General features: G+C 51.2%; 2 long non-coding RNA genes across 2 annotated transcripts; both read right to left on the bottom strand.

Annotated features, from left to right (window-relative positions):
- Nucleotides 1-1,129: 1,129 nt before the first annotated feature.
- On the bottom strand, nucleotides 1,130-10,695 carry LOC103350154 (uncharacterized). The gene is made up of 4 exons (XR_007923605.2): nucleotides 9,978-10,695; nucleotides 5,521-6,026; nucleotides 5,130-5,282; nucleotides 1,130-3,185 (listed from the first exon to the last, which is right to left on the bottom strand). It is a non-coding gene; the product is annotated as an uncharacterized lncRNA (long non-coding RNA).
- An 8,343-nt stretch (nucleotides 10,696-19,038) lies between these two features.
- LOC138850417 (uncharacterized) lies at nucleotides 19,039-21,208 on the bottom strand. The gene is made up of 2 exons (XR_011390155.1): nucleotides 21,033-21,208; nucleotides 19,039-19,153 (listed from the first exon to the last, which is right to left on the bottom strand). It is a non-coding gene; the product is annotated as an uncharacterized lncRNA (long non-coding RNA).
- Nucleotides 21,209-23,850: the final 2,642 nt, after the last annotated feature.

Raw genomic sequence — 23,850 nt, 5'->3', positions numbered from 1 at the left:
GTCACGCTGTCTTATCCAGTTCCCCTGCTGAGCTGTACATGCCCTTATGGGAGCTCTAAATCTGTCTTTCCCTGTTGCACCTCCAGGGTCAATGCCTTCCTAGGTGCTCAACTAACATTTGTAAAAATGATTTTTAAATTTTATTTGAAAGTCAGAGTTATAGCAAGAGGGGGAGACACACACACACACACACACACACACACAGAGAGAGAGAGAGAGGAGAAAGATCTTCCATTATCTGGTTTGCTCCCCAAATGGCCACAATGGCCAGGGATGAACCAGGCCGAAGCCAGAAGCCAGGAGCCAGGAGCCAGGAGCTTCTTCCGGGTCTCCCACATGGTGGCAAGGGCCCAAAGACTTGGGTCATCTTCTACTGCTTTCCTAGGAGCACTAGTAAGGAGCTGGATTGGAAGTGGAGCAGCCGGGACTCAAACCAGTGCCCATATGGGATGCTGGGACTGTAGATGGTGGCTTAACTTACTGTGCCACAGCATCAGCTTCACCAACTAAGGTTTCTTTTTTTGTTTTTGCTTTTAAAGATTTATTTATTTATTTGAAAGTCGGAGTTGCACAGAGAGCGAAGGAGAGGCAGAGAGAGAGAGAGAGAGAGAGAGAGAGAGAGGTCTTTCATCCATTGGTTCACTCCCCAATTGAATGCAACTGTTGGAGCTGCACCGATCCAAAGCCAGGAGACAGGAGCTTCTTCCAGGCCTCCCACATGGGTGCAGGGGCCCAAGGGCTTGGGCCATCTTCTACTGCTTTCCCAGGCCATAGCAGAGAGCTGGATCAGAAGTGGAGCTGCCGGGACTTGAACTGGCACCCATATGAGATGCTTGCACTGCAGGCTGTGCCTTTGCCTGCTACATCACAGCAGCGGCCCCACTAAGGTTTCTTAAATGGATGTGCTGGATCTTCTTTTGAGGACAGGTTTGTTACATCCCAACAATATATTTTTTTGACAGGTAGAGTTAGTGAGAGAGAAAGAGAGAAAGGTCCTCCCTATGCTGGTTCACCCTCCAAATGGCCACCACAGCCGATCCGAAGCCAGGAGCCAGATGCTTCCTCCTGGTCTCCCATGCGGGTGCAGGAGCCCAAACACCTGGGCCATCCTCCACTGCACTCCTGGGCCACAGCAGAGAGCTGGCCTGGAAGAGGGGCAACCGGGACAGAATCCGGCACCCCAACCAGGACTAGAACCCGGTGTGCCGGCGCCGCAGGTGGAGGATTAGCCAAGTGCGCCACGGCGCTGGCCCCACATCCCAACAATATTTTGTGTCTAACCTGCCAAACTCAAAGTGGCTGGACTGGCTGTAAAGAGTCCCCCCCTTGCGGCTATACTGCGTGCTTGTTGTCATCTTAGAACACAGACATCTGTGTGCACCTCAAAGAGCTCCGTGAACCAAAACAAAACCTCTCGGAGAAGGCCATGTGTTGGCCTCTGAATCACATCACACTCTCCAAAGTTTATTTTTGTGAGATGCACAATGGTATAATCACAAACTATTTTTTTCCTAAAAGAACAGCTTGCTCGAGCTACAGCAGTGCTCTGTGTACGACTCTTTTTTCCTGTTTTGAGGATGCCCAGTGGAAACTTGACAGAACAAAGGACTTATTTTTATTAGGTTAAATCTGTGCATTGGGTACTGCCTGCTTGCTGCCTGGTAAGTCTGAATATCTCAACTTGAGGAAAAACAAAACAAAACCCCAAACACTCTTTGATGAATAAAAACAACCCGAAACAGATCCCCGTGACTCTCTATTAGGCTTCAGTGTAATGTAGCCAACAAGGCTCCAGTGCCCTCCCCAGAACCCAAACCTACCACAGCTAAAAATAGCCCTCGGTCTTTCCCTGTGACTCAAAAACAGGAACAGAATAACTTGTTTGCCCCATTATGTGTTCTGCACTGGGCCCCAGCGCCTCTCTCGCCGTGGCTCTTACACACTTGAGCAAATTCTAATCGAGCGATTATAAATCTAATAGCTCTAATGATAGGAAGTGAGTTCTGCACAAACACGCTGCCCTGTGTCCTTAAACAATGCACTGTCCACCCAGGGGCTCACGGGACAGAACAACAACCCTAACCACCACTCAGAACAGAGGGCTCTTCACGTTCGCTGCTTCCATGGGCGTGGAGCTGGGTACTTTGCGTGTATTAACCCTTTCAGTCTTCACTATCCATGAGCATAAGTCTTATTATCCCCATTTTATAGACAAAAGAACTGAAGCCTCTGAAGGCAAAGAAAATTGCCCACAGTCACCCTAGATAGTATAGGAGTGGTAGTCAGGGCCAGGTGTTTTGTTTTTTGTTTTTTTTTTTTTTAAGATTATTTATGTGTTTACTTGAAAGGCAGAGATACGGGGTGGGGGGGGGTGGAGAGACAGAGAGAGACAGAGACAGAAAGATCTTCTATCCGCTGGTTCACTCTCCAAACAGCCACAATGTGCATCTCAAAGCCGGGCAGGGCTGAAGCCAGGGAGCCAGGAGCTTCTTCAGGGTCTCCCTTGTGGGTGCAGGGGCCCAGAGACTTGAGCCATCTTCTACGGCTTTCCCAGGTGCGTTAGCAGAGAGCTGCATTGCAAGTGGAGCAGGTGGGTCTCAAACTGGCGCCCGTATGGGACGCTGGCATTGCAAGTGGTAGCTTAACCCACTGTGCCTGCCCCTCCACTGTGAGATATTAAGAAGGCGGAAGCTTGATCTGTGGTGTTTTGAGATGGTGCCTTTGAACTGTGAGTAGAACTAAAGTCATTTGGGTGGAGCCCCATGACTCGGTGACTTTTTGAGAAGAGGCCGAGAGACCAAGCACACCTGCACAGGTGCGCTCCCTGTCCCTTGCTGTGCTACATGGTCCCAGGACTCTCGGAGCAAGAAAGCCATTGCCAGGTGAGGCCCCTAGACCTTGCACCCTCGAAACCATGAGCCCAGATGAGCCGCAGCGAGAGCCTGCTTCTGTTTTTAGGTACATAGGCAGGAAGGCAGCCTGGGGAGCCCCTAGGTTTTGGATTTGAGCAGTTGAGTGGGCAGTCATGTTATTTTCTGTTACCAGGAAGTCTGGTGAAGCTCGCGGGGTGGCAGGGGAATGAAGGGTCACCGCATTTGCAAAGTCAGTTGCTGGCCGCGTGGAGGCATCCAGAAGGCAGTGGGTACATGAGCTGGGAATTCTGCTGAGAGGCCAGCACTGGAGATCTATTTTGGGAAGCACAGTTTATTGATTGACTCATTTATTATTTATTTGAAAAGGAGAGAGATAGAGATAGAGAGAGAGAGAGATAGAGATAGAAATAGAGAGAGAGAAAGAGAAAATCTTCAACCCAAATGCCCACAGCATGGATGGGCCAGACCAAAGCCAAGAGCCAGAAACTCCATCTAGGTCTCCCTGGATGGTGGCAGGGACTCAGGTACTTGAGCCACCTGTTGCCTTCCAGGGTGAACATCAGCAGGAAGCTGGATGGGAAGCAGAGGCAGAACTCAATTCCTGGCTTAAATCCCTGGGAAGCATAGATTTCTTCAGTATTTGAGTTGTGGGACTGAATTCGAGCCCCGTGGGAGTGAGTGACTATAGAATAGGAAAGGGGCCTCATAGCTTCAATGCTTAAAATCAAAGAGGAGACAGATCCAGCAAAGGACATTAACAAGGAGCTGTCAGTGAGGTGGGGATAGAACAAATACCTTTTTTTGTGTTAACAGAAGCCAAAAGGAAAGAAAATCTTTCAAGGAGAGCCTGGTATGGAAAGGGCGGTGATGTTCTTGTACAAACAGTAAAGTGACTGTCGCATTTGGTCATTTGGAGACCATCGGCCACTTTGCCAAGAGCCATCCGAGAAGCTGGAAGAAATGAGTGGCGAGGAGAACACGAGTTAAGGAAGAGACGCGGCGGGTGCAGCGGATGCGTCCAGCATGGTCTGCAGGAGGGGAGATGGAAGCTTTAGAGCAATAGCTGGAGAGGAATGTGAGCTAAGAAAATGTTGGTTGCTGGTTTTGCTTTTGAAAACCTTGATTCCTGAGCCTCTGTCGGGAGGGAGGGCCGGCAGGCGAGCTGATGGAAAGAAAGGAAGAGATGCAAGAGAGCAGGAGATGGGGGAGCCACCAGGGACCCCAGGTGGGGCCGGAGGGCAGGAGGGGGCTGGCCTTCCCAGGTGGGAGCAGATACGCGCTCTCAGTAGAGGAAGCGCCCAGCAGGCAGGCCCAGGGGGGTTGTCAGCAGGAAGATGTGGCAGTTTGTAAGCATTTGCTTTTTCTCAGTGGGCCCCAGGTGAAGGCCGAGGAGATGGCACAGGCTTGGGAAAGAGGAGGAGGAGCGAGCAGAAGCGTGGAGAGAGCAGCTGGGGAAGATGCGTGGGTCCGTGGCTGGCACCCCCTGAGACCCAAGTCCACTGACGAAAATGTGTTCCGTGAGAACACGCAGCTGCTTGGGTGCCCACCAGATAGCTGCCAGTGCAGTTTGGCTGGTGGGGGGAGGTGTTGGGAGGGCGTTCACAGGGCAGTGCTCAAGAGAAAGACCCATGCCTCCAAGCTGAGATGAGATGAAGGTGGCTTGACACGGTAACAGGGGCAACAAGGATTAACAGTCTTAATGAGGGGCCAATGCTGTGGCGCAGTGGGTTAAAAGCCCTGGCCAGCATCCCATACGGGCACCAGTTCTAGTCCCAGCTGCTCCTCTTCTGATCCAGCTCTCTGCTAAGGCCTGGGAAAGCAGTAGTAGATGGCCCAAGTCCTTGGGCCCCTGCACCCATGTGGGAGACCTGGAAGAAGCTCCAAGCTCCTGGCTCCTGGCTTCGGGTCGGCGCAGCTCTGGCCGTTGCGGCCAATTCGAGAGTGAACCACCGGATGGAAGACCTCTCTCTCTGTCTCTATCTCTCTCTGAAATCTGCCATTCAAATAAATAAAATAAATCTAAAAATAAAAAAGTCTTAACGAGGCTGCAAACCAGGTCGGACTGCGGGGCGGGAGAAAGGGAGCTGCAGGCCTGCAGAACGTGGCCCGTGAGGCGGAAATGTCAGTGGTGGTGCATTTGCTGTGGCTCACTCTGTGAGAGGGTCAGCCCCGTGGGAAGGAAGCGGGGTGTGAAGGGGGACAGGGCTTTCTTGTGAGTTGCTTGCACAAGCGGCCAAACTACCGGTGGATAATCACCTGAATTTTGAAGCATCCGCAAATGGTGGTGGTTGAAGACAGTGGGAAGACATCAATACCATTAGTGGCACAGACCTGGCAGGCAGATGGTGGCCACCTAGAGGGGTGCGGTGGGGGCACAATGCCTGATGACATGAATGTCACAGAAGGGGGCTGAAGAAGAGGCAAATAGACAGTGTGTAAGTGGCAATGGGGAGCCAGGTGCCCACCCATCCATCTCCTTGTATGTGGGCAGGATAAGGGGCGGGAATCAACCTACTCTCAATGGTAGCGCAAATTTTAGGGCAAATCCATTGAGGGCACAAGGGAGGGCAGCGTTCTGAGACAGGATCAGGGACTCAAGTGGAGGCTGCTGAAAGGGGGCTGGGCTGGGATAGTTGGGTCCTCTTACCAGCTGTGTAAAGCACCCGGGAGCCAGGAGTTGAGGCAGGAGGGGATGTTGAGGCAGGAGGTGGGAGGATTGTTCTGGGGGTGACTTTGGTGAGCAGGGAAGTAGAAATGATGGGGTCAGTGCAGAGGATCGCCTAGGCATCGGGTTTTACACAGGAGAGTCAATGAAATCTGCTCAGCGCACTTCTCTAATTAGACCCCTTTAAGAGGCTCTCATTGTCTTTTGGATCAAGCCCAGATTCAGCCCTGCAAGCAAGCCAGACCCCCCTGCCTCCCCAGCTCTACCCGAGTCGGCCACAGCACCGAGCTGAACCCAACAGGATCTTTTCCTCCTGCTCTCTTGACGTTTCAGGTGGAATAGCATAGAGCTTCACTGCAGACATCTGCTTCCAGGCATTGGCGCTGTGGCTTAGTGAGCTAAGCCTCTGCCTGCAGTGCGGACATCCTATATGGGTGCGGGTTTGAGTCCCAGCTGCTCCTCTTCCAATTCAGCTCTGTGTTTATGACCTGGAAAAGCAATGGAAGATGGTCCAAGTGCTTGGGCCCCTGCACCTGCATGGGAGACCCCAAAGAAGCTTCTGGCTCCTGGCTTCAGATCTTCCCAGCTCCGGCAACTGAGGTCATCTAGAGATTGAACCAGCAGATGGAAGACCTTTCTCTCTACCTCTCCCTCTTTATCTGTAACTCTGCCTCTCCACTAGATAAGATCTTAAAACAAACAAACAAAAACTAGTTCCAGAATGTCCGGGTTTGAATCCTGGCTCTTGCACATTCTAGCTACATGACCTTGCTTGAGCAAGGTGCCTCAGTTTTCTCATCTGCAAGATGGGGGTAAATGAGAGTACCTACCCTAGAGGGTTATGTACAAGGGATTTGCAAAAAGTTTTTGGAAATGCAGGTTTATGAAAAATATGCATATATTTTAAGTATTTTAAAAAGATCTATTTATTTGTGACAGAGAGAGAGGGGGAGACAGGGAGATAAAGAGATCTTCAACCTCTGATTCATTACCCAAATGGCCACAACAGTCAGGTTTGAGCCAGGCTGAAGCCAGGAGCCCAGAACCCCACCCAGGCCTCCCACATGGGTGGCAGGGGCCCAAGTACTTGGTCCATCTTCTGCTGCTCTCCCAAGCACATTACCAGGAAACTGGATTGGAAGTAGAGCACCCAGGACTCAAACTGGCATTCTGATAAGGGATGCTGGTGCCATAGGAGGCAACAGAACCTACTATACTACAACGCCAGCCCCAGATTTCAAGGTTTTTTTTTTTTTCTTTTGGTACCAAGATAAATTTACCTTTTAAATCCATTTTCCACACTCTTTTCTCAGTACTGTCATACATGCAGAAGCACTACTGTCTCTGTCATGTGGGTGAGTTGCAGTGACCAGTCCCTCCAACTGCCCTTCCCTTGGCTTGGAAAACCCACCCGCCCTTGCTGCCCTCAGCCCCTCTCTTTCCTCCATGCACCTACCTTCAAGGGTCACCTGCCACCTTCCTTCCTGCACAAGGCTTTCTCGGGCCCCTGGTGGAGTCACAGGCCCCACTGCCACGCTCCTGTGGCTGCCTGTGCCACCGTGATGCCACCGTGATACCACCGTGCCTTGTCTGATGAACCTGGCCCGCACATTCACCTCTCGGGGGGCCACCGTCCTACCCGGCACACAGTAGGGGCTCATAAGTGTTTGTCAAATGACAGATTGAATGGACGCCTTCTCCAGAGGGAGAGGTAGCAGGCTTTGGGGCTGAAAGGTGCAGTTGCAGACATCTGCAGTGTACAGGCAATGCCCGGCATCTCGGCTTGAATCTGCCTGGGCCCGTGGGGGGTCATGGATGTGTACAACTCGCTGATGCATGGAGCTTGCATGGCTTTTATCACTTCTTTTTATTTTTAAAAATTTATTTATTTACTTGAGAGGCAGTGTTACAGACAGACAGAGAGAGAGGTCTTCCATCCGATGGTTCACTCTCCAAATGGCCAGTAACCCAGAGAGAATTGTGTTTTGACTACAGACGCATACAAAGCATGGCGTATGCATGTGAGAAACATGAGTTGTTCTGTGCGTGGACAATCTGTGTATGTGGCCTTTCTGCCAGACCCTGAGATGGCTAAGGGCTGGGACCCTCAGGCTGCGAGCTCCTATGCAGTGTTTCTGAAGACTGAAATCCTCTGTTCTCCCAGGAGGGGAATAAACACCCAAGGCTAATTCCAGGAGCCTGGCTGTGATTCGGAGCTGATTGAGCAACTTGCCCTGACCTCTGAGGCCATGGCATGGCTTGTTGCAACTGGCACAGAGGAGACCAGAACCACCACAGCTGAAGGGCAGACAGCTGCTGTCTTGGCCAGGGTTGGGCTTCTGTTATAGCAGAGGGGAGCCTGAAGAGAAAGCATAAACAAGGGAGCAGCGACAGAGATGAGTCTACTGGTCTCTGGCTGTTAAGCCTAAACTAGTCTGTTGGTTTAACAATTGTCTGGGTCTTTCCATAAATATCAGTAGCCTGCAGCAATCAGAGGCAATGGAGTGGAGGCTGGGGGGACGGGTATGCAATCCTCCTCACCTTACTACCTGCAGGTAGGCTGTTATGAAAGCAGATCCGAGATCAACGTCTGCCTGAGTTGTGTTTATTAGCACGTTAGCCATAAAACCCACAATCAGTTCTGTCAAGTGGGGGATAAAAGGAGGGAGCCCTGCAAGCACTCTGCATGAAAGATTGAGTGCAAGAGAGAGCAACCCACCGTGCACCGGGTCAAGTGCGGGAAGAGGAGGTAGGGCACTCAGGGGCTCGGACTTGGCTGCCCCAGGGTGCCACGTTGCTGAATTTGCTGATTCTCGTATCTTGTTTTGCACAAAAGCTGAGCTGTGGTCTTTCCAGCTAAGCTACCTGGAGCACTGCTCTTTCTCCAGCATGCGTAATTAGTTTTGACATCCTTGATGCTAATTAACAAACCCCTGGTGTCGATTTCTATTTCTGAAAAGCTTAAGCAGTCTCCTCCAGAGTATGGATTTCTAACTAAGGCACTTTGGATATTATCTACCTGCCTTGAGGGGGTCAATTAAAGTTAATGGACACACATGCATTATACTTTTTTACAAAGACCTATTTTTAAGCAAATTGCCACACATGCAAAATGACATCAACTCAAAGATGAAAGTGGCCCGAGAGGCTCTCTAGCCCGTTGGTCTTGTTCATTCCTTCATTCCTCTGTTGATACAACAGTTCTGGAGCACCTACAGTATTATTCCAGGCATTGTCCTAGTGCTCAGGTTAGAGTAGGGAACAGGAAATCAAGGGCCTGACATCCAGAGGCTTCGTCTGCAGTGGGAGAGACTGACAATATACATAACACTTAGCACTCCCAGGGAGGCAGCAGATGATGGCACAGGCACTTGGGTGCCTCCCAACCCATGTGGGAAACCTAGACCAAGTTCTGGGCTCTTGCTCTGGCCTAGCCAACCCCTGTCTGCTAGAAGCATTTAGGGAGTGGACTAGCAGATGGATGATCTCTTCGCTTCTGTCTTTTCTCTGCCTTTCAAATAAAATGAAAATAAATTTTAAGAAAACATAAATACATCATCTACTGTCTAGTGATGACAGCTGTTATAAAGAAAAAGCAGCATCAGGACTAGCACAGGTCTTTCCAATGGAAACATAATGGAAGTCGTACATCTAATTACAGTTCTCCTGCAGCCGCATTAACAGTAAAGAGAAACAGGTCACCCTCTGCCTTTCCTTCTCTCTCTGTGTAACTCTAACTTTAAATAAATAAATAAATCTTTGAAAAAAATAGGTAAAACTAACTTTATTGAGATATTTTATTTAGCCTATGTGGGTGATCCTGTAACTGGCTGGGAGACTGCCTGCCTAGCCCATGCAGGAGGTTAAGAGGGCATGGCACACTATGCCTTCTGGGAAAGACCCTGGTTGGGGGTCTTTCCCATACATGACCTGACTGCTGGCAGGCGGCAGGGACCCCAGGCACATATCTCCCACCCCCACTTCCTGTTGAGGGGCCTTGTACAGCTCCTGGGTGTGGCCCAGACCCATAAGACCATCTGGAAGGATACATAGGTTATATGACCTTCAGGTTGATTGGAGAAGCGTAGACATGCCAGCATCTGCTTTATCCTATAGAATTAGTGTTGTTACCCTGAGCTAGCTACTCCCCTTTGTCTGCCCTATAAAAGCTTGTTCCTGATTGTTAATAAACGGACATGTTCACTGAAACTGTCTCTGGTGCTTCTTGTCGAAGAATGCCATTGCCCTACCATACCAACAGTGTGGGCCTTGCAGGAAAAACCTAATACAGTATACCCAAAATATCATCATCTCAACATGTAATAGATATAAAATTATTAATTAGATAATTTACATTCCTTTTTAAGATTTATTTATTTATTTGAAGATAGAATTATAGAGGGAGAGGGTGGGGGAGAGAGAGAGAGAGAGAGAAGTACCTTCCGTCTGCTGGTTCACTCCCCAGATAGCCACAATTGCCAAGGCTGAGCCAAGATGAAGCTGGGAGCCAGGAGCTTCATCTGGGACTCCCATGTGGGTGCAGGGGCCCAAACACTTGGGCTATCTTCTGCTGCTTTTACCAGGCCATTAGCCGGGAGCTGGATCAGGAAGTGGAGCAGCCAGGACACAAACTGGCATCCACATGGGATGTCAGCAACTAAGGCAGTGGCTTTACCTGCTGCTCCACAACACCGGCTCCTGTAGGTCACTTTTCAACCCAGCTAAGCCTCATCATCTTTATTTGAAAAAAAAAAAATAAAGATATTAGTGCCTTTTTCAAGGCTATTTTTGGGGAGTAGATAAATAAAATAACCTCTGTGGAGGCTAGGCCAGCCACATCACTAGATGTTACTTATCACTGGTTACCACATGTTTGTTTCTCCGTGTGTTTGCAAGTCTCCTAAGAACAAGCACAACTGTGACCTGACTTTACATACCCAGCACCCTGTGTGCCTGCAGAGGAAATACTCAGTACAGTACTGGGGGATTCTTGCACAGTGCTTTGAAAGCCTTAGGTGAAAAGCACTTGGAAATAATGTCCTCCTCATTTTCATTATTCATCCATTCAACTCACTCATTTGCAATGTAGCATAGTGAAATGGATGGCAGCCAACAAGACTCAAGTTCAAATCCAGTTTTTTCCATGCACCAGTTTCAGCACGTCAATTTAAAGTCTTTGAACTTCAGTTTTTACATCTGAGAAGTAACACCCCAGTAGGTGGTTGTGAGGATCAAAAATGAGGTAATCTATGTGAAGACCAAGGTGTTCAGGAATGGGGCTGCTGTTCCTGCTCTGCAGAGAGTGCCTGCTGGTGCAGAGAGCCACGCTGAGCACCGGCCAGGCTGCAGGCCTTGCATTTCAGGCTTGGTGAGCATTCCTGAGCCTTTTATTGGCAGCCCTGGAAGATTCGGGCAGCTGGTAGCAAACTGGCACCAGTGTCTGGCAGAGACATAAAAATTGGGCCTCACCCTGTCAGGCCCCGTTCTTGCCCGCCCCTGCCTGGAGGCTAGTTCCAAACACTCCCCAGGACTGTGGGTGGTGAGAAGTGGCTGCTTTGAAGTCGGCAAGTGCACCCAAAGTCCTCTCTGCTTTTAAAACAACCCCAAACTAAACCCAACAATAAACCTCTCTGTGTGGCCGCCACACTGGGTCAGAGTCTGACAGTGCTTACCAAGGCAGGCGGGCCATTAACCCCTTCTCTCAGTAGTATAGATGTGGTCTCCTTTGGCCCTGACAACATTTCCCAGAGGTAGATTAGTTTATTGTTTTTTTTTCTTCATTTATCTATTAAGATTTATTTGTTTATTTGAGAGGCAGAGTTATAGACAGAGAGAGAGAGACAGAGACAGAAAGACAGATCTTCTATCTGCTGGTTCACTTTGCAGATGGCCACAACAGGTGGAACTGGGCTTATCCAAAGCCAGGAGCTTCTTTGGGGTCTCTCACATGGGTGCAGGGGCCAAGCACCTGGGCCAGCCTCTACTGCTTTCCCAGGTGCATCAACAGGGAGCTGGATCGGAAGTGGAGCAGCCGGGACTCGAACATGTGCCCATATGGGATGCTGGCATCATGGGTGGAGGCTTAACCTACTGCTAACCCACAGCACCAGCCTCTTTTGTTTAGTTTGTAAGTTGTAAGAATGTGCACATAACATCAAGTTTGCTGTCTTAGCCATTTTTTCAGTGTTCAGTTTGTTGGGTACTGAAAACTGATGGTGAAGTGTAAGGGCATTCTCTAGCACCACCATCCAACTGCAGAACTCCTGTATCGTGCAAAACAGACTCTGCCTAATTAAACAACAGCTTCCCTTTCCTCTCTTCCCCCGGCCCCTGACAACCAGCACCCTGCTTCCCTCTCTGAATCTGACTACTTCAGGTACTTTTTGCGACTGGTATTCTTCATCTAACCTAATGCCCTCTAGGTCCATCCCTTTGCAGGCATCCCTCCCTTTGCAGGCTGTCTACTATTCCTCTGTATACACACACCACGTTTGGTTTATCTATTCATCCACTGAAGGACACTGGAGTTGCTCCCACCTTTTGCTATTGTGAATAATGCTGTTATGCACATAGGTAGGCTAATGTCTCTTCAGGATTCTGCTTTCAGTTCTTCTGGGTGTAGACCAAGGAGTAGGGTTTAAAAATGGCTCTCCTTTTTTTAATTATTTGTTTATTTTTTAAATTAAATTATTGGAAAGGGTGAGAGAGAGAAATAGAGATTTCCTGTCTGTTCGTTCACTTCCCAAATACCCACACCACCCAGGGCTGGGCCAGGCCAAAGCCAAGAGCCATGGTGACAGGAACCCAAGTACCTGAGCTGTCCTCTGCTGCCTCCCGGGATACACATTAGCAGGAAGCTGGAGTCAGGCGTGGGGCTGGGACTTGAACATGGGCACTCCCATAAGGAGGCCGGCATGCCAAGGGGAGTCTTGCTGATGTGCGGGGACCTGCCCCCTGGTTGGGAATTCTTAGAAGACACCCCGCACTGTTCTCCACAGCGGCTGCACCACCTGACATTCCCACCAGCAGTGCACAGGGTTCTAGTTTCTCCCTGTGTTCACCAAGTCCTGGTATTTTCTCCATTTTGCTGGCAGCCTTCGTACTGGGTATGGGGCGGCAATTCATGATGGTTTTGATTTTATGGTTTATGTGTTTTGAATTGTCATTTTGCAGGAGAGCAACTGTGATGTAGACAGATGAGGGAATTCTCGCGAGTTCCTCAGCCAGCCGGTGGAGAGAGCAGCCTGCAACACTGAGACATCAGTGCACAACGCTGCTGTCTCCGGAGCTAAACAGCCGACACCCACAAGCCTTGAATCTGACCCCGGGTGCCCCCAGCCACCTCCACCGATGTCTCCAGCCAGGCCACCTCCACCCACCCCGTCCCACAAGCATCCCACAAGACAGCCGGGGGGACGGGGTGAGCACAGGGACTCGGGAGCTGGCCCAGGCACTCTGAGCGGAGCGAGGTGGCCTGCCTGCCGCGATCTGGTGGTCACAAACCCTGCGGCTCCTCACATTCCTCACCCACAAAACTTCTGGGGAAGAGCGCTCACCGCACACGGTTGCTGGGAGAACTGAAGCGAGCCCTTGGCACGGCCCCTGCCCACACAGAGCTTCTGGGAACACTGCCAGCCGGGAGGCAGTGCCCCGGGTGCCTACCCCGCTGTGCTCACAGCCCCGCAGGGAGGTGGACGAGGACTAAATGTTGACCCCAGCCTCTGCTCGGTGGCAGTGGTGACAAGTGCTGAGAAGGACAAGGGCCCAGGGGGAACTGACCTTTCTCTGTTTCCCTGGGAACAGGACCAAGTCTGTTCCCATTTCCATTACATGACAGGTAAAGCAGCAGCTCTGACCCTACAACAGAGACTTGAAGGAAAAGGCTGAAGAATTTGCTTCAGCATTCACACTTAAAAAAAAAAAAAAAAAGATTTATTAAGGGGCCAGCGCTGTGGCACAGTGGGTTAAAGCTCTAGCCTGCAGCGCCAGCATCTCATATGGGCACCGGTTCTAGTCCCAGCTGTTCCACTTCTGATCCAGCTCTCTGCTATGTCCTGGGAAAGCAGTAGAAGACGGCCTAAGTGCTTGGGCCCCTGCACCCATGTGGGAGACCCAGAGGAAGCTTCTGGCTTCTGGCTTCGGATCAGCTCAGCTCTGGCCGTTGCAGTCATTTGGAGAGTGAACTAGAGGAATAGAAGACCTTTCTCTCTCTCTGTAACTCTGTCTTTCAAATAAATAAAATAATTCTTAAAAAAAATTTACTGGGGCTGGCGCCGTGGCTCACTTGGTTAATCTTCTGCCTGCGGTGCCAGCATCCCATATGGGTACCAGGTTCTAGTCCCGGTTGCTCCTCTTCCAGTCCAGCTCTCTGCTGCAGCCCGGGAGTGCAGTGGAGGATGGCCCAAGTGCTTGGGCCCTGCACCCGCATGGGAGACCAGAAGGAAGCACCTGGCTCCTGGCTTCGGATCGTCGCAGCACCAGCCATAGCGGCCATTTGGGGAGTGAACCAACAGAAGACCTTTCTCTCTGTCTCTCTCTCTCACTGTCTATCTGACAAATAAAAATAAATAAATAAATAAATAAAAATTTATTAATTTATTTAAGAGGTAGAGTTACAGACAGAGAAAGGGAGAGACAGAGAGAGAGGTCTTCCACCTGTTGGTTTACTCCCCAGATGGCCACAACAACCAGAGTTGAGCTAATCCAAAGCTGGAACCAGAAGCTTCTTCCAGGTTTCCAACATGGGTGTAGGGACCCAAGGACTTGGGCCATCTTCTGCTGCTTTTCCCAGGCCATTAGCAGGGAGCTGGATCTAAAGTGGAGCATCCAGCCCTGGAACTGGTGCCCATATGGGATGCCAACCCTGCAGGCAGCGGCTTCACCCACTATGCCACAATGCCAACCTCTCTTCTCTAATTCTTAAAGTGGAAACTGTGAACAGGTTTTAGAATTCTTTTTTAAGATTGATTTATTTGGAAGGCAGAGTGACACAGAGGCGGGGGTGGGGGGTCCTCTATCCATGGGTTCATTTCCCGAATGGCTACCACAGCAGGAGGGCTGGTGCAGGCCAAACTTAGGAGCCTGGAACTCCATCCGGTCTCCCATGTGAGTGTCAAGGACCCTGGTACTTGGGCCATCTTCCACTTCCCTGGGATCAGAAGTGAAGCAGCAAGGGCTGGAACCAGCACTCTGATACGGGATGCCAGTGTTGCAAATGGTGACTTGACTCACCGCACTGCAACATGAGCCCCTAGATGCTTTATTTTAAAAACACATCCAAGCCAAGTCTTTTAGGAGAGACAAGCCAAACTGGTGTGGGGGTCAGATTGGAAGAGCGTGGAGTCCATTATCTGATGAACACGTCTGCTCTGTGAGGGCAACACAGTGTTTGTGTAGCTCAACACTGCACGCCCTGCGTATACAACATCCATAATAAGTGATGCAAGAAGTATGCCATCCAGCCAATATTTCAAGTGCCTACTGTGTGCCAGGCAGTAATGATATCGATTCATGTTTGTCTAAAATCCACCTACCAAGGTACCAAGTGTCCGATGGAAACAAATCTAAGCCTTACCCCTCCAAGAAATGGGAAAGGTCAGCCCCATTTGGGCAAAGGTAGAACCTGCGTCTCCCGGGCAGTACGTGTTCTGCCTGAATTCTCATATCCAGTAAGTGGCAGAGGCGGGCTGGGAGCCTGCGTCTCTCACCAGCCATCACCACACTTCCTTGCCTGGGGCACCCCTCCAGCCTCCCTGTGTGCCACTCACCCCTTCTCACTCAGATCAGCCTGTGCTGGGAGAAAAAGCATGTGGGTGGTAACTCTCCGGTCTCTCGCTTGATTCAAAGAGGGGCCCGCCTTCTTTCTCCCTCCTCTCCTAGGAATCACTGAATTACAGGGCTGGGCAGTTCCACTCTCGGCGCTGGAGGCTTGGGCGGAACTCGCCGAAGCCCCTCCCAGGAGCCAGCACTTGGGTGAAGTAGAGGGGCAGAGTCTGCTTGCTCGCCCGCCTGCCCGCCTGCCTGCGGTCACTGCCGGCCTTGCTAATTAGATCCCCTTTCATCTGCTGAGCCCAAGAGCTTTCCCCCACAGTAAGTTGTTAATCTTAGCCCCATCTCTCTGATGCAGATGACAAGCATAATTAGTCCTAGGCAGGAGACAAAACAGAGCCAGCAGACAGCCCAGAGCCAGAAGAAAAACACAGAGCAGCTTAGCCCCACTTCTCTCATTGTGCTCCCCACTGAAAGAAGTGTTTACAGCCTCTTCTTTTCTTTTTTTTTAAGAATTATTTTATTTATTTGAAAGACAGAGTTACAGAGAGGTAGAGCCAGAGAGAGAGAGAGAGAGAGGAGAGGCAGAGAGAGAGAGAGAGAGAGAGAGAGAGGTCTTCCTTCTGCTGGTTCACTCCCCAAATGGCTGCAAGGGTCAGAGCTGAGCTAATCTGAAGCCAGGAGTCAGGTGCAGGGCCCAAGCACTTGGGCCATCTTCCACTGCTTTCCCAGGCCACAGCAGGGAGCTGGATCAGAAGTGGAGCAGCTGAGACTAGAACCGGCAGCTACGTGGGATGCTGGTGTTGCAGGCTGGGGCTTTAACCCACTGCACCACAGTGCATGCCCCTGCAGCCTTCTCTTGACGTGGCTTCTGCCTTGTTTTTTGGTAGCCTAATTCTGCTGTCAATCACAGTTGGTTTGAATCTCCATGCATGAATTCAGATGTGCAAAAACACCACGTTGCTTTCCTTTGAACTTTACACTCAGCTCAGTCTAACATGGGCCCTCCCTCTCTCAGGGCTGATAGGAGGTTCCATCTCAGCTTTTACTGGGGCTAATGGCAGCCCACGCCCTCCTGGAGCACCATTAGCTAGAGGGCTCATAAGCAGAGAGAAACTTCTTAGTGGTCCTGCAAGCGTGAGTCCACGCTGGCAGTCGCCAAAATGCCCATGATCTCTGTTTGCAGGTCCCAGTGCTCTGCTGAGTAAGAATTTCGGCATTGTCGGCCAGGGCCGGGTGTCCAACGGCCGTTCTTCACGATGCTACGTGGAAATAGGGCTTCGGTCCTCCGCGGCGGCAACCTCAGATCTCTATTACCTGTTTACCACCGAGAGTCCGCCTCTCCCACTTAAGGCTGTCTCTCCCTGAGGACACCCTGCACAGTCTCCATGAAGTTCAGCTCTTATGCAAGCCAGGAGGAGCCACTGGCTCCCAGCAGCTTTAGTTCGGCAGGGCCCCAAGTCTGGGGAAAAGGAGAGGGGCAAGTCCCAGGGCTCTCATTCTGGTTAATTCTGCAGCAGAGAAAGCAGAGCTCAATGAACGGCCCTTACGTTCTCCATGAAAGCGATGCCCCCGAAGAAGGAACAAGGTGCTGCCGTGGCGAGGGACCACGGATCCGGTGGCTGAAACAAGAGAACTATCTTCCTCGCAGTTCTGGAGGCTTTGAGATGGCCAAGATGAAGGTGTGGGCAGGTGTGACTTCTCCCGAGCCTCCCGCCCCGGGCCTGCAGAGGTCACCTTTGTCCTGCGTCCTCACATGGCCTTCTGTGGGCACCTGCACACCTGCCGTCTCTTCCTGTCCTTATAAGCTCACAAGTCACGTTGGAGTCAAGCCCATTCTGAAGGCCTCCGTAACCGAATCCCCTCTGCAGCAGCTCTCTCCAAAATGCGATTCCATCCTAAGGTGCTGGGGCTTGGAAATTCAATGCAGGAATTTGAGGTGGGGACAGACACAAATCTGCCCATACCCAAGGGTTCCCTGCATGTTAAAAAAAAAAATTCTGTGCCCTCTATAAATAGCAACCATCTGCTTCTAGGCTTTAGAGTCCACAGACATGGATTCGGATTCCTGCTTCAACATTTCCCGGCTGAATAACCGTAGGCAAGGTATTTCATGTCTCTGGGCTTTAGTGTTCCTGTCTGTACAATGGACAGAACAGTAGTGTCAACCTCAGGTATTGCAGGGAACAGTTGAGAGAGTATTGGTTGAACACTCAGCACGGCGATTGAAACACACTGAGTGCTTCACATTTGAAAGTGATTACCTATCTACTGCTCCCTGGACTAATTCCAACTCTGTCTTGAAGTCTCTGCACAGAGGCCTCTTCCTCCAGGAAGCCCTCCCTGATGTCACTTGACATAGTAGATTGAAAGGTCAGCTTCAGTGTCTCTGTGCACGGAAATTTCCACAAGGTTGGTGCCCAGTTTTGTGCCTTCCTCGCAACAGTTGACTGTCAGAGATGGGCAGGTTGGTTATTGTAACTGCTAGGTGCTCAGAAAATGTTAGAGGAAAGAAGGTGGGGAGGGCTGAATGGATGCAGAAAGGCAAGGAGAGCTGAGAGCAGGCTTTCTCAGCCTGGGCACTGCTGACACCTGGGCTGGATAATCCTCGGACGCGGGGCGGCCCTGTGCATCCGAGGAGAGTTAGCAGCAACCTTGGCTTCTGTCCACCAGATGCCAGTGGCACCTGCCCAGCTTCAACAACGAGAAATGCCCCTGACACCGCCGAATGCCCTGCTGGGGACAGAATGGTCCCATCGGAGAACCATGTCTGGGAGCGACTCTGAGGCTTAGGGCGGTGCTTTCCGAGCTACGCACGGGGATCTCAGAAACGCAATTGCTGGGCCTCGGGTGGGTTCCAGCACTTGCGTTTTTCACACATTCCTGGGTGCTGCCGGTGCTGCTGGCATCAACTGGGCAGAGGCCGCTTGGAAACCACTACTTAAAGGACAGCGTCACTCTATCTCTGTGACATTAAGAGACACACGCTGAGTGCCTTCTGGCCAGAGACGGGAGCTGGCAGAGTAAAGAGAAATCCCATAGGCCAGCCTCCCGAGAAACACGTCAACTCAAGACCTGCTTTGGTCTGCACGTACTTGGAGACGCCGGGAGGGAGGCAGGGAGGGCGGGCAGGTGGGAAAGAGAAAGTGCTCGTGTGAGGTCATCCTGTGAGTCAGGAAGGACGGTGCTGGCCAAGGAGCCAGGGGCAAGGGCAAGGGCAAGGGCCCGGCGGGGAAAGGAGCCTGGCCTCCCTCAACCCCCGCCCGCAGCCTTGCCCACAGAGTCCCAGCGTTGGCCAACATGAATTCAGAGACTTACTGAGCACTAGTTAGCTGCAGGCACTCTTCCGGGTGCTGGTAATAAACAGCAGAAAGGAACAAAGCCCCTGCCAGTGCTGTGGCACAGCAGATGAAGCCGTCACCTGCAATGCGGGCGTCCCATCTGAGCGCTTGTTCAAGTCAATACCTTGGCCTCTGCCAACCACGTGGGAGACCCGGATGGAGCTCCTGACTCCTGGCTTCAGCCTGGCCCAGCCCTGGCCACTGTGGCCATTTGGGGAGTGAACCAGCAGATGGAAGAGCTCTGTATCTCTGTCCCTCTGCCTTTTAAATAAATAAATTAAACCTTTTAAAACAAAGAGACAAACCCTTACCTTCATGGTGCTTACATTCTTATGCCAAAAGACAGAAAATAAGGATGCAAATAAATTGCAAAACATGCCAGAAAGCGATCTGAGAGGTCTTCAGAGTGTATATTATGAAAAAAACTCAGCATGGATTTCAAAATTTTCTGCACCAAAATAAATGTAATCTTTAATTCCATTTCCATGAACTTTTGAAGTATCCTCCTATGAAATAAAACAGAGGAAGTGGGACTGGAGGTGGTGATCGTTTTTTTACTTTATTTATTTATTTATGTTATTTAAAAGGCAAAAAGAGAGAGCTACCATCTGCTGGTTCACTCCCCAAATGCTTGCTACATCTGGGGCTGGGCTCGGGCTGAAGCCAGGAGCCTGGGACACAATACAGGTCTTGCATGCCGGTGGCAGGAACCCAGCTACTTACGCCAGCACCTGTTGCCTCCTATGGTGCACGTTAGCAGGAAACTGGAATTGAGAGTGGAGCTGGGACTTGAACCCAAGCTCTCGATTGTGGGTTGCAAGCCTCCCAAACAGTGGCTTAACTTCTTTGTGAAACACCTGCTCCAGGTTACAACTTTAAATGAGGTGGTTAGCAGCAGAAAGCTGGTAAATAGTTAACACCTGGATTCATGAGGGGCTTAAGCCTCGATTTGTAGCAATGGTCAGTTTCAATGGAGAACATGCCTGCCATGGCAGATTACTAACTGTGAATTCGATATCATCAAATATGAAACTGGCAAGAAGTGCACAGTGGTACATCCTTATATAGAATTTATACACAGTACACAGACACAGAACATGTAAATCAGCTCAACTTAGATAATAGTAACATACAAAATAATTACAAAATTATGAATTTTGAGTATCTTTTAAAAGTTTGACTTGTGATACAATTTAATTCTAAGTTTAGGTAACTTGATTTTCATCAATGGTTATGTTTACTAACTGGCTCACAGGTTTCCTGACAATTTAACAGGCAGCCTTTGTGAGCTGGTATTCACTGGTGGTTAGGAAAGGCCTTATTAAGAAAGTGACATTTAAGAGAAAGCTGAGGGGCTGGCGCTGTGGTGTAGTGGGTAAAGCTGCCGCCTGTGGTGCCAGCATCCCTTAAGGGCACTGGTTCGAGTCCCAGCTGCTCCACTTCTGATCCAGCTCTCTGCTATGGCCTGGAAAAGCAGTGGAAGATGGCCCAAGTGCTTGGGCCCCTGCACCCACGTGGGAGACCTGGAAGAGGTTCCTGGCTCCTGGCTTCGGATTGGCCCAGCTCCAGCCTTTGAGGCCATTTGGGGAGTGAACCAGCAGATGGAAGACCTCTCTCTCTCTCTCTCTCTCTGCCTCTGCTTTTCTGTAACTCTGCTTTTCAAATAAATAAATAAAACTTTTAAAAAGAGAGGGGGGGGAGCTGGAGGTGCAGGCACTTCAGGGAAGCACCCCACTTTCCCGGGCACAGCCACACAGCTATGTGGTCTCCCCTGAGCCCGGGCCACCCCTGTCCTCCTGCTGTGCTCAGTGAAAGCTTCCAAAGCCAGTCTAGCAGGTGACCTCTCGAATAGAATTCCTTAATTCCTCCAGACCTGCAAAACCCTTTCTGGAAAAACAGGTGGCTGTGGAGGTGGCGGGAATAAGCAGCGACCACAGATGAACGGCGTCCCTCGGGAGCGCGTTGACCCCAGTTGGTCTAACCCTTTTCATTATTGTTCTGTGACTCAGCCCAGTGCTGCCTCTCCCAGCACCCCATGGAGTCCCTGCTCATGGCTCACATTCCAGAAGGGCCTGGTTATCGAATGGTCAACACTGATCATAATCTGGGATGGTTTAAAGCATGAGTGGGTTTTAGTGCTCGCCCTTCTGTTGGGCGAAGTCCACCAGCTGGGCCTCTGCTGCTGGTTCGCCACCTTGTTTGCCCCACTGCTGGCTCCCTGCTCTGCACAGGTGAGACCCAGCAGATCTTGGTCACGCCACCCACAGCCTCCGCTATCCACACGGACAGACACTGCCTGTCCAGCTGGGAGCCGGGTCTCTATTTAGGTGGTATTACTCAATCTTCCCAGCAGGCCAGCAGGGGGTATTCCTGTCCCCATCTTACCTGTGAGGAACACGAGGCTTGGAGAGGCAAAGTCACCCAAGGTCACTCCGGGGAGTAAGTGACAAAGCCTTCACTTTACTGCCAGGGTTGAGTCAGGGCTGGTTCCGGACACTGGGGAGGAATTGTGACTGATCATTCCAGGTGTGTGCAGAAGTACTTGCTAGAACCGCAGCGATGTTTGGGGCACAGAGGAGACAGCGATTCCGTGGGGACAGGTGGGCGGAGGACACGGAGCCGCTGTGCAAGCAGCAGCCCGAGCTGTGAGCTCTGCGTGGACAAGCTGTGCGGGGCTCTGGGAATGAGGCAGGCGTGCGTGCCACCTCGGGACAGAGATTTCACGGGAACCTGGCTCGGGACCCGCCCCCTCCGAGTGCCTTGGGCCAGCTCCATTTATTTATGTGCCAAAACAAACCGGGATAATGCTTTTAAAATATTCACTGATTCCCCTCACCACACCACACCACACCACACCCCCTTCCTGGCATTTCCCCGTTGGGGCCATCGGCTAGTGGGGTCTGTGCCTGAGGGGAGGGAGGAAACAGTGAAGCAGGCGTCTGGAGCCCAGCTCCGTCTTCCTGGTTTTGCTTTTCCAAGCCTGAGTTCCCTAGGGAATGGAGATGGCATCCAATAGGCCTGAAGCGCCTGGGGAAAATGCAGTAGAGAGAGTGAAAACCATTCCAGTGCCGCTGGGTTTGGAGAGGTGCGAGGAAGTTAGTGAGAGCTGGGGTGGGATGGTCTCCAGCCAAGCAGACCGCAGAAAGCTGGGGCGGGGGAGGGGAAGGCTAGGAGCAGGGGTGTTCTAGCTCCTTCCTAAGGGAAGCAGGAAGACCCTGGAGGAAACGGCAGCACAGACAACTCCTCACACAGCCCGCAAGGCTGTGTGCTCCAGCTAGGGCTGCAGGGAGCAGGGGAGGCTGTGCATGTGGAGGAGGGGTGCAGTCGGGAAGCCTCCCAGACACCAGGGCCACGGGGACAGAGGAAGGCCTGTGGTCACAGCAGCCTTAGGACCAGCCCCCCCCACCCCCACCCCGCCGGTGGTCTCATCAGGAGCCGGGGCAGATCCGTGAAACGAGAGACGGCTCTGGAGCCTCTGCTCCAGGTCCTGGCACAATGAGATTCACTGAAATGTAGCCACAATCCTAGGAAAAACAGACAGTTTCACTTTCTGTCTCCTTGAGGCCATAGCGGCTCAAAGGAAAAATTAAGTTGAGTTATAGAGTCATCAACCACAGAAAACATTCATTGAGCCCCCTAACATTGTAGGCACACAGCTGGGCACCCAGGGCAGGGATAGGAAGACAGCAGTGAGCAAATTGGGACCTCTAAGAGCCTCTCCATCTACCTCCCTGGGACAAAAGTGATGCCATAGCCTGGCTCTGTGGCGCAGTAGTAACCCCTGGTGCTTATTAGGCACTGACTTTGTGCTACTCCTTGCAGCGAGAGTATTCTTCCTTCCGTCTGGGGTGAAGAGACATTAAGCAGCTTTTGCAAGACCACACAAGTCATTTTCCCAAGACCACACAGCCAGTGAGGGGCAGAGCTGGGATTTCAACTTACATGGCTGCTACAGGCTGAACTGAGTCCCCCCGAAAGACAGTGAAGTCCCAACCCTGGCATTGTGAATATAATCACCTTATTTGGGAAAATGGCCTTTGCAGATGATAAAGTTAAGACCAGGTTCTCAGGATGAGCCTGAAGCAATATAACTGTCTTTATAAAAAGGGGAAACTTGGCCGTAGACAGGCACACGGAGAGAACGCCATGTGAAGATCAAGGCCGAGATTAGGGTGATGACTCCAGAGGCCGGGGAGCCCCCAAAGATCGCCAGCACAACCCCAGCCGCTGAGACAGCAGCAAGGATCAGAAGCTCCCGGACAGCCCTTTGAGGGCAGCAGCCCTGCCAGAGCTTTGATCCTGAACTTCCAGCCTCCGGAACTCGGAGACAATACATGTCTCATGCCCAAGCCACCCTGTTTGCGGTACGTTGTTACGGCAGCACAGGGCTCTATGACGGTGGCTGGCTCAAGAGTGTGTGATTAAACCACCAAGCTACTCCGCCGTTTTGCTAACCCTATGCTGGTGCATCTGGATTGAATAGAATCTGTCTCACTTTTCTTTCTGCTCTTTTAACCCTCCTTTATTTTCTCCCCTCTCCTCTGCAGTATTTTCTCCATTTTTAAACATTTATTTATTTGAGAGGCAGAGTTACAGAGAGAGGCAGAGACAGAAAGAAAGATCTTTCAACTACTGAGTCACTCCCTAACGGGCCACCATGACTGGAGCTGAGTTATCCAAAGCCAGGAGATTTGTCCAGGTCTCCCACACGGGTGCAGGGGCCCAAGCACTTGGGCCATCTTCTACTGCTTTTCCCAGGCCACAGCAGAGAGCTGGATTAGAAGAGGAGCAGCCGGGACTAGAACCAGTGCCTATATGGGATGCTGGGGCTGCAGGCAGAGGCCCAGCCCACTATGCCACAGCACTGTACCCCCCCCCCCTTTTTTTTATCAAAGTCATTTCTCTTCTTTCTTGCCAAAGACCTGACTCAGGTACCCGGTGATCCTGCCTCCCTGAGTCACGGACTTCCAGGAATAAATTGTGCCCCCTCAGACCTCATGCCCCTCCCTGCCGCCATGCTGTCCACTGTCTGCCTGTGGCCATCCCTCATCCTTCAAGTCAGTACATTAAAGCAAAGATTTTCTCACTCTGCATCGTTGTTGGCCGTGTACACAGCTGCCTGGGTTACTTAAACGCTTCCTGAAGGTGCTTTGCAACTTTCCGACTTCACAAGACCACTGGATCTCTCATCTGCAGCCTGGAG

The sequence above is a fragment of the Oryctolagus cuniculus genome, chromosome 7 (genome assembly GCF_964237555.1).
Source record: "Oryctolagus cuniculus chromosome 7, mOryCun1.1, whole genome shotgun sequence".
NCBI classification, from domain to species: Eukaryota; Metazoa; Chordata; class Mammalia; order Lagomorpha; family Leporidae; genus Oryctolagus; species Oryctolagus cuniculus.
This window is presented reverse-complemented; position numbering and strand designations above follow the sequence as displayed.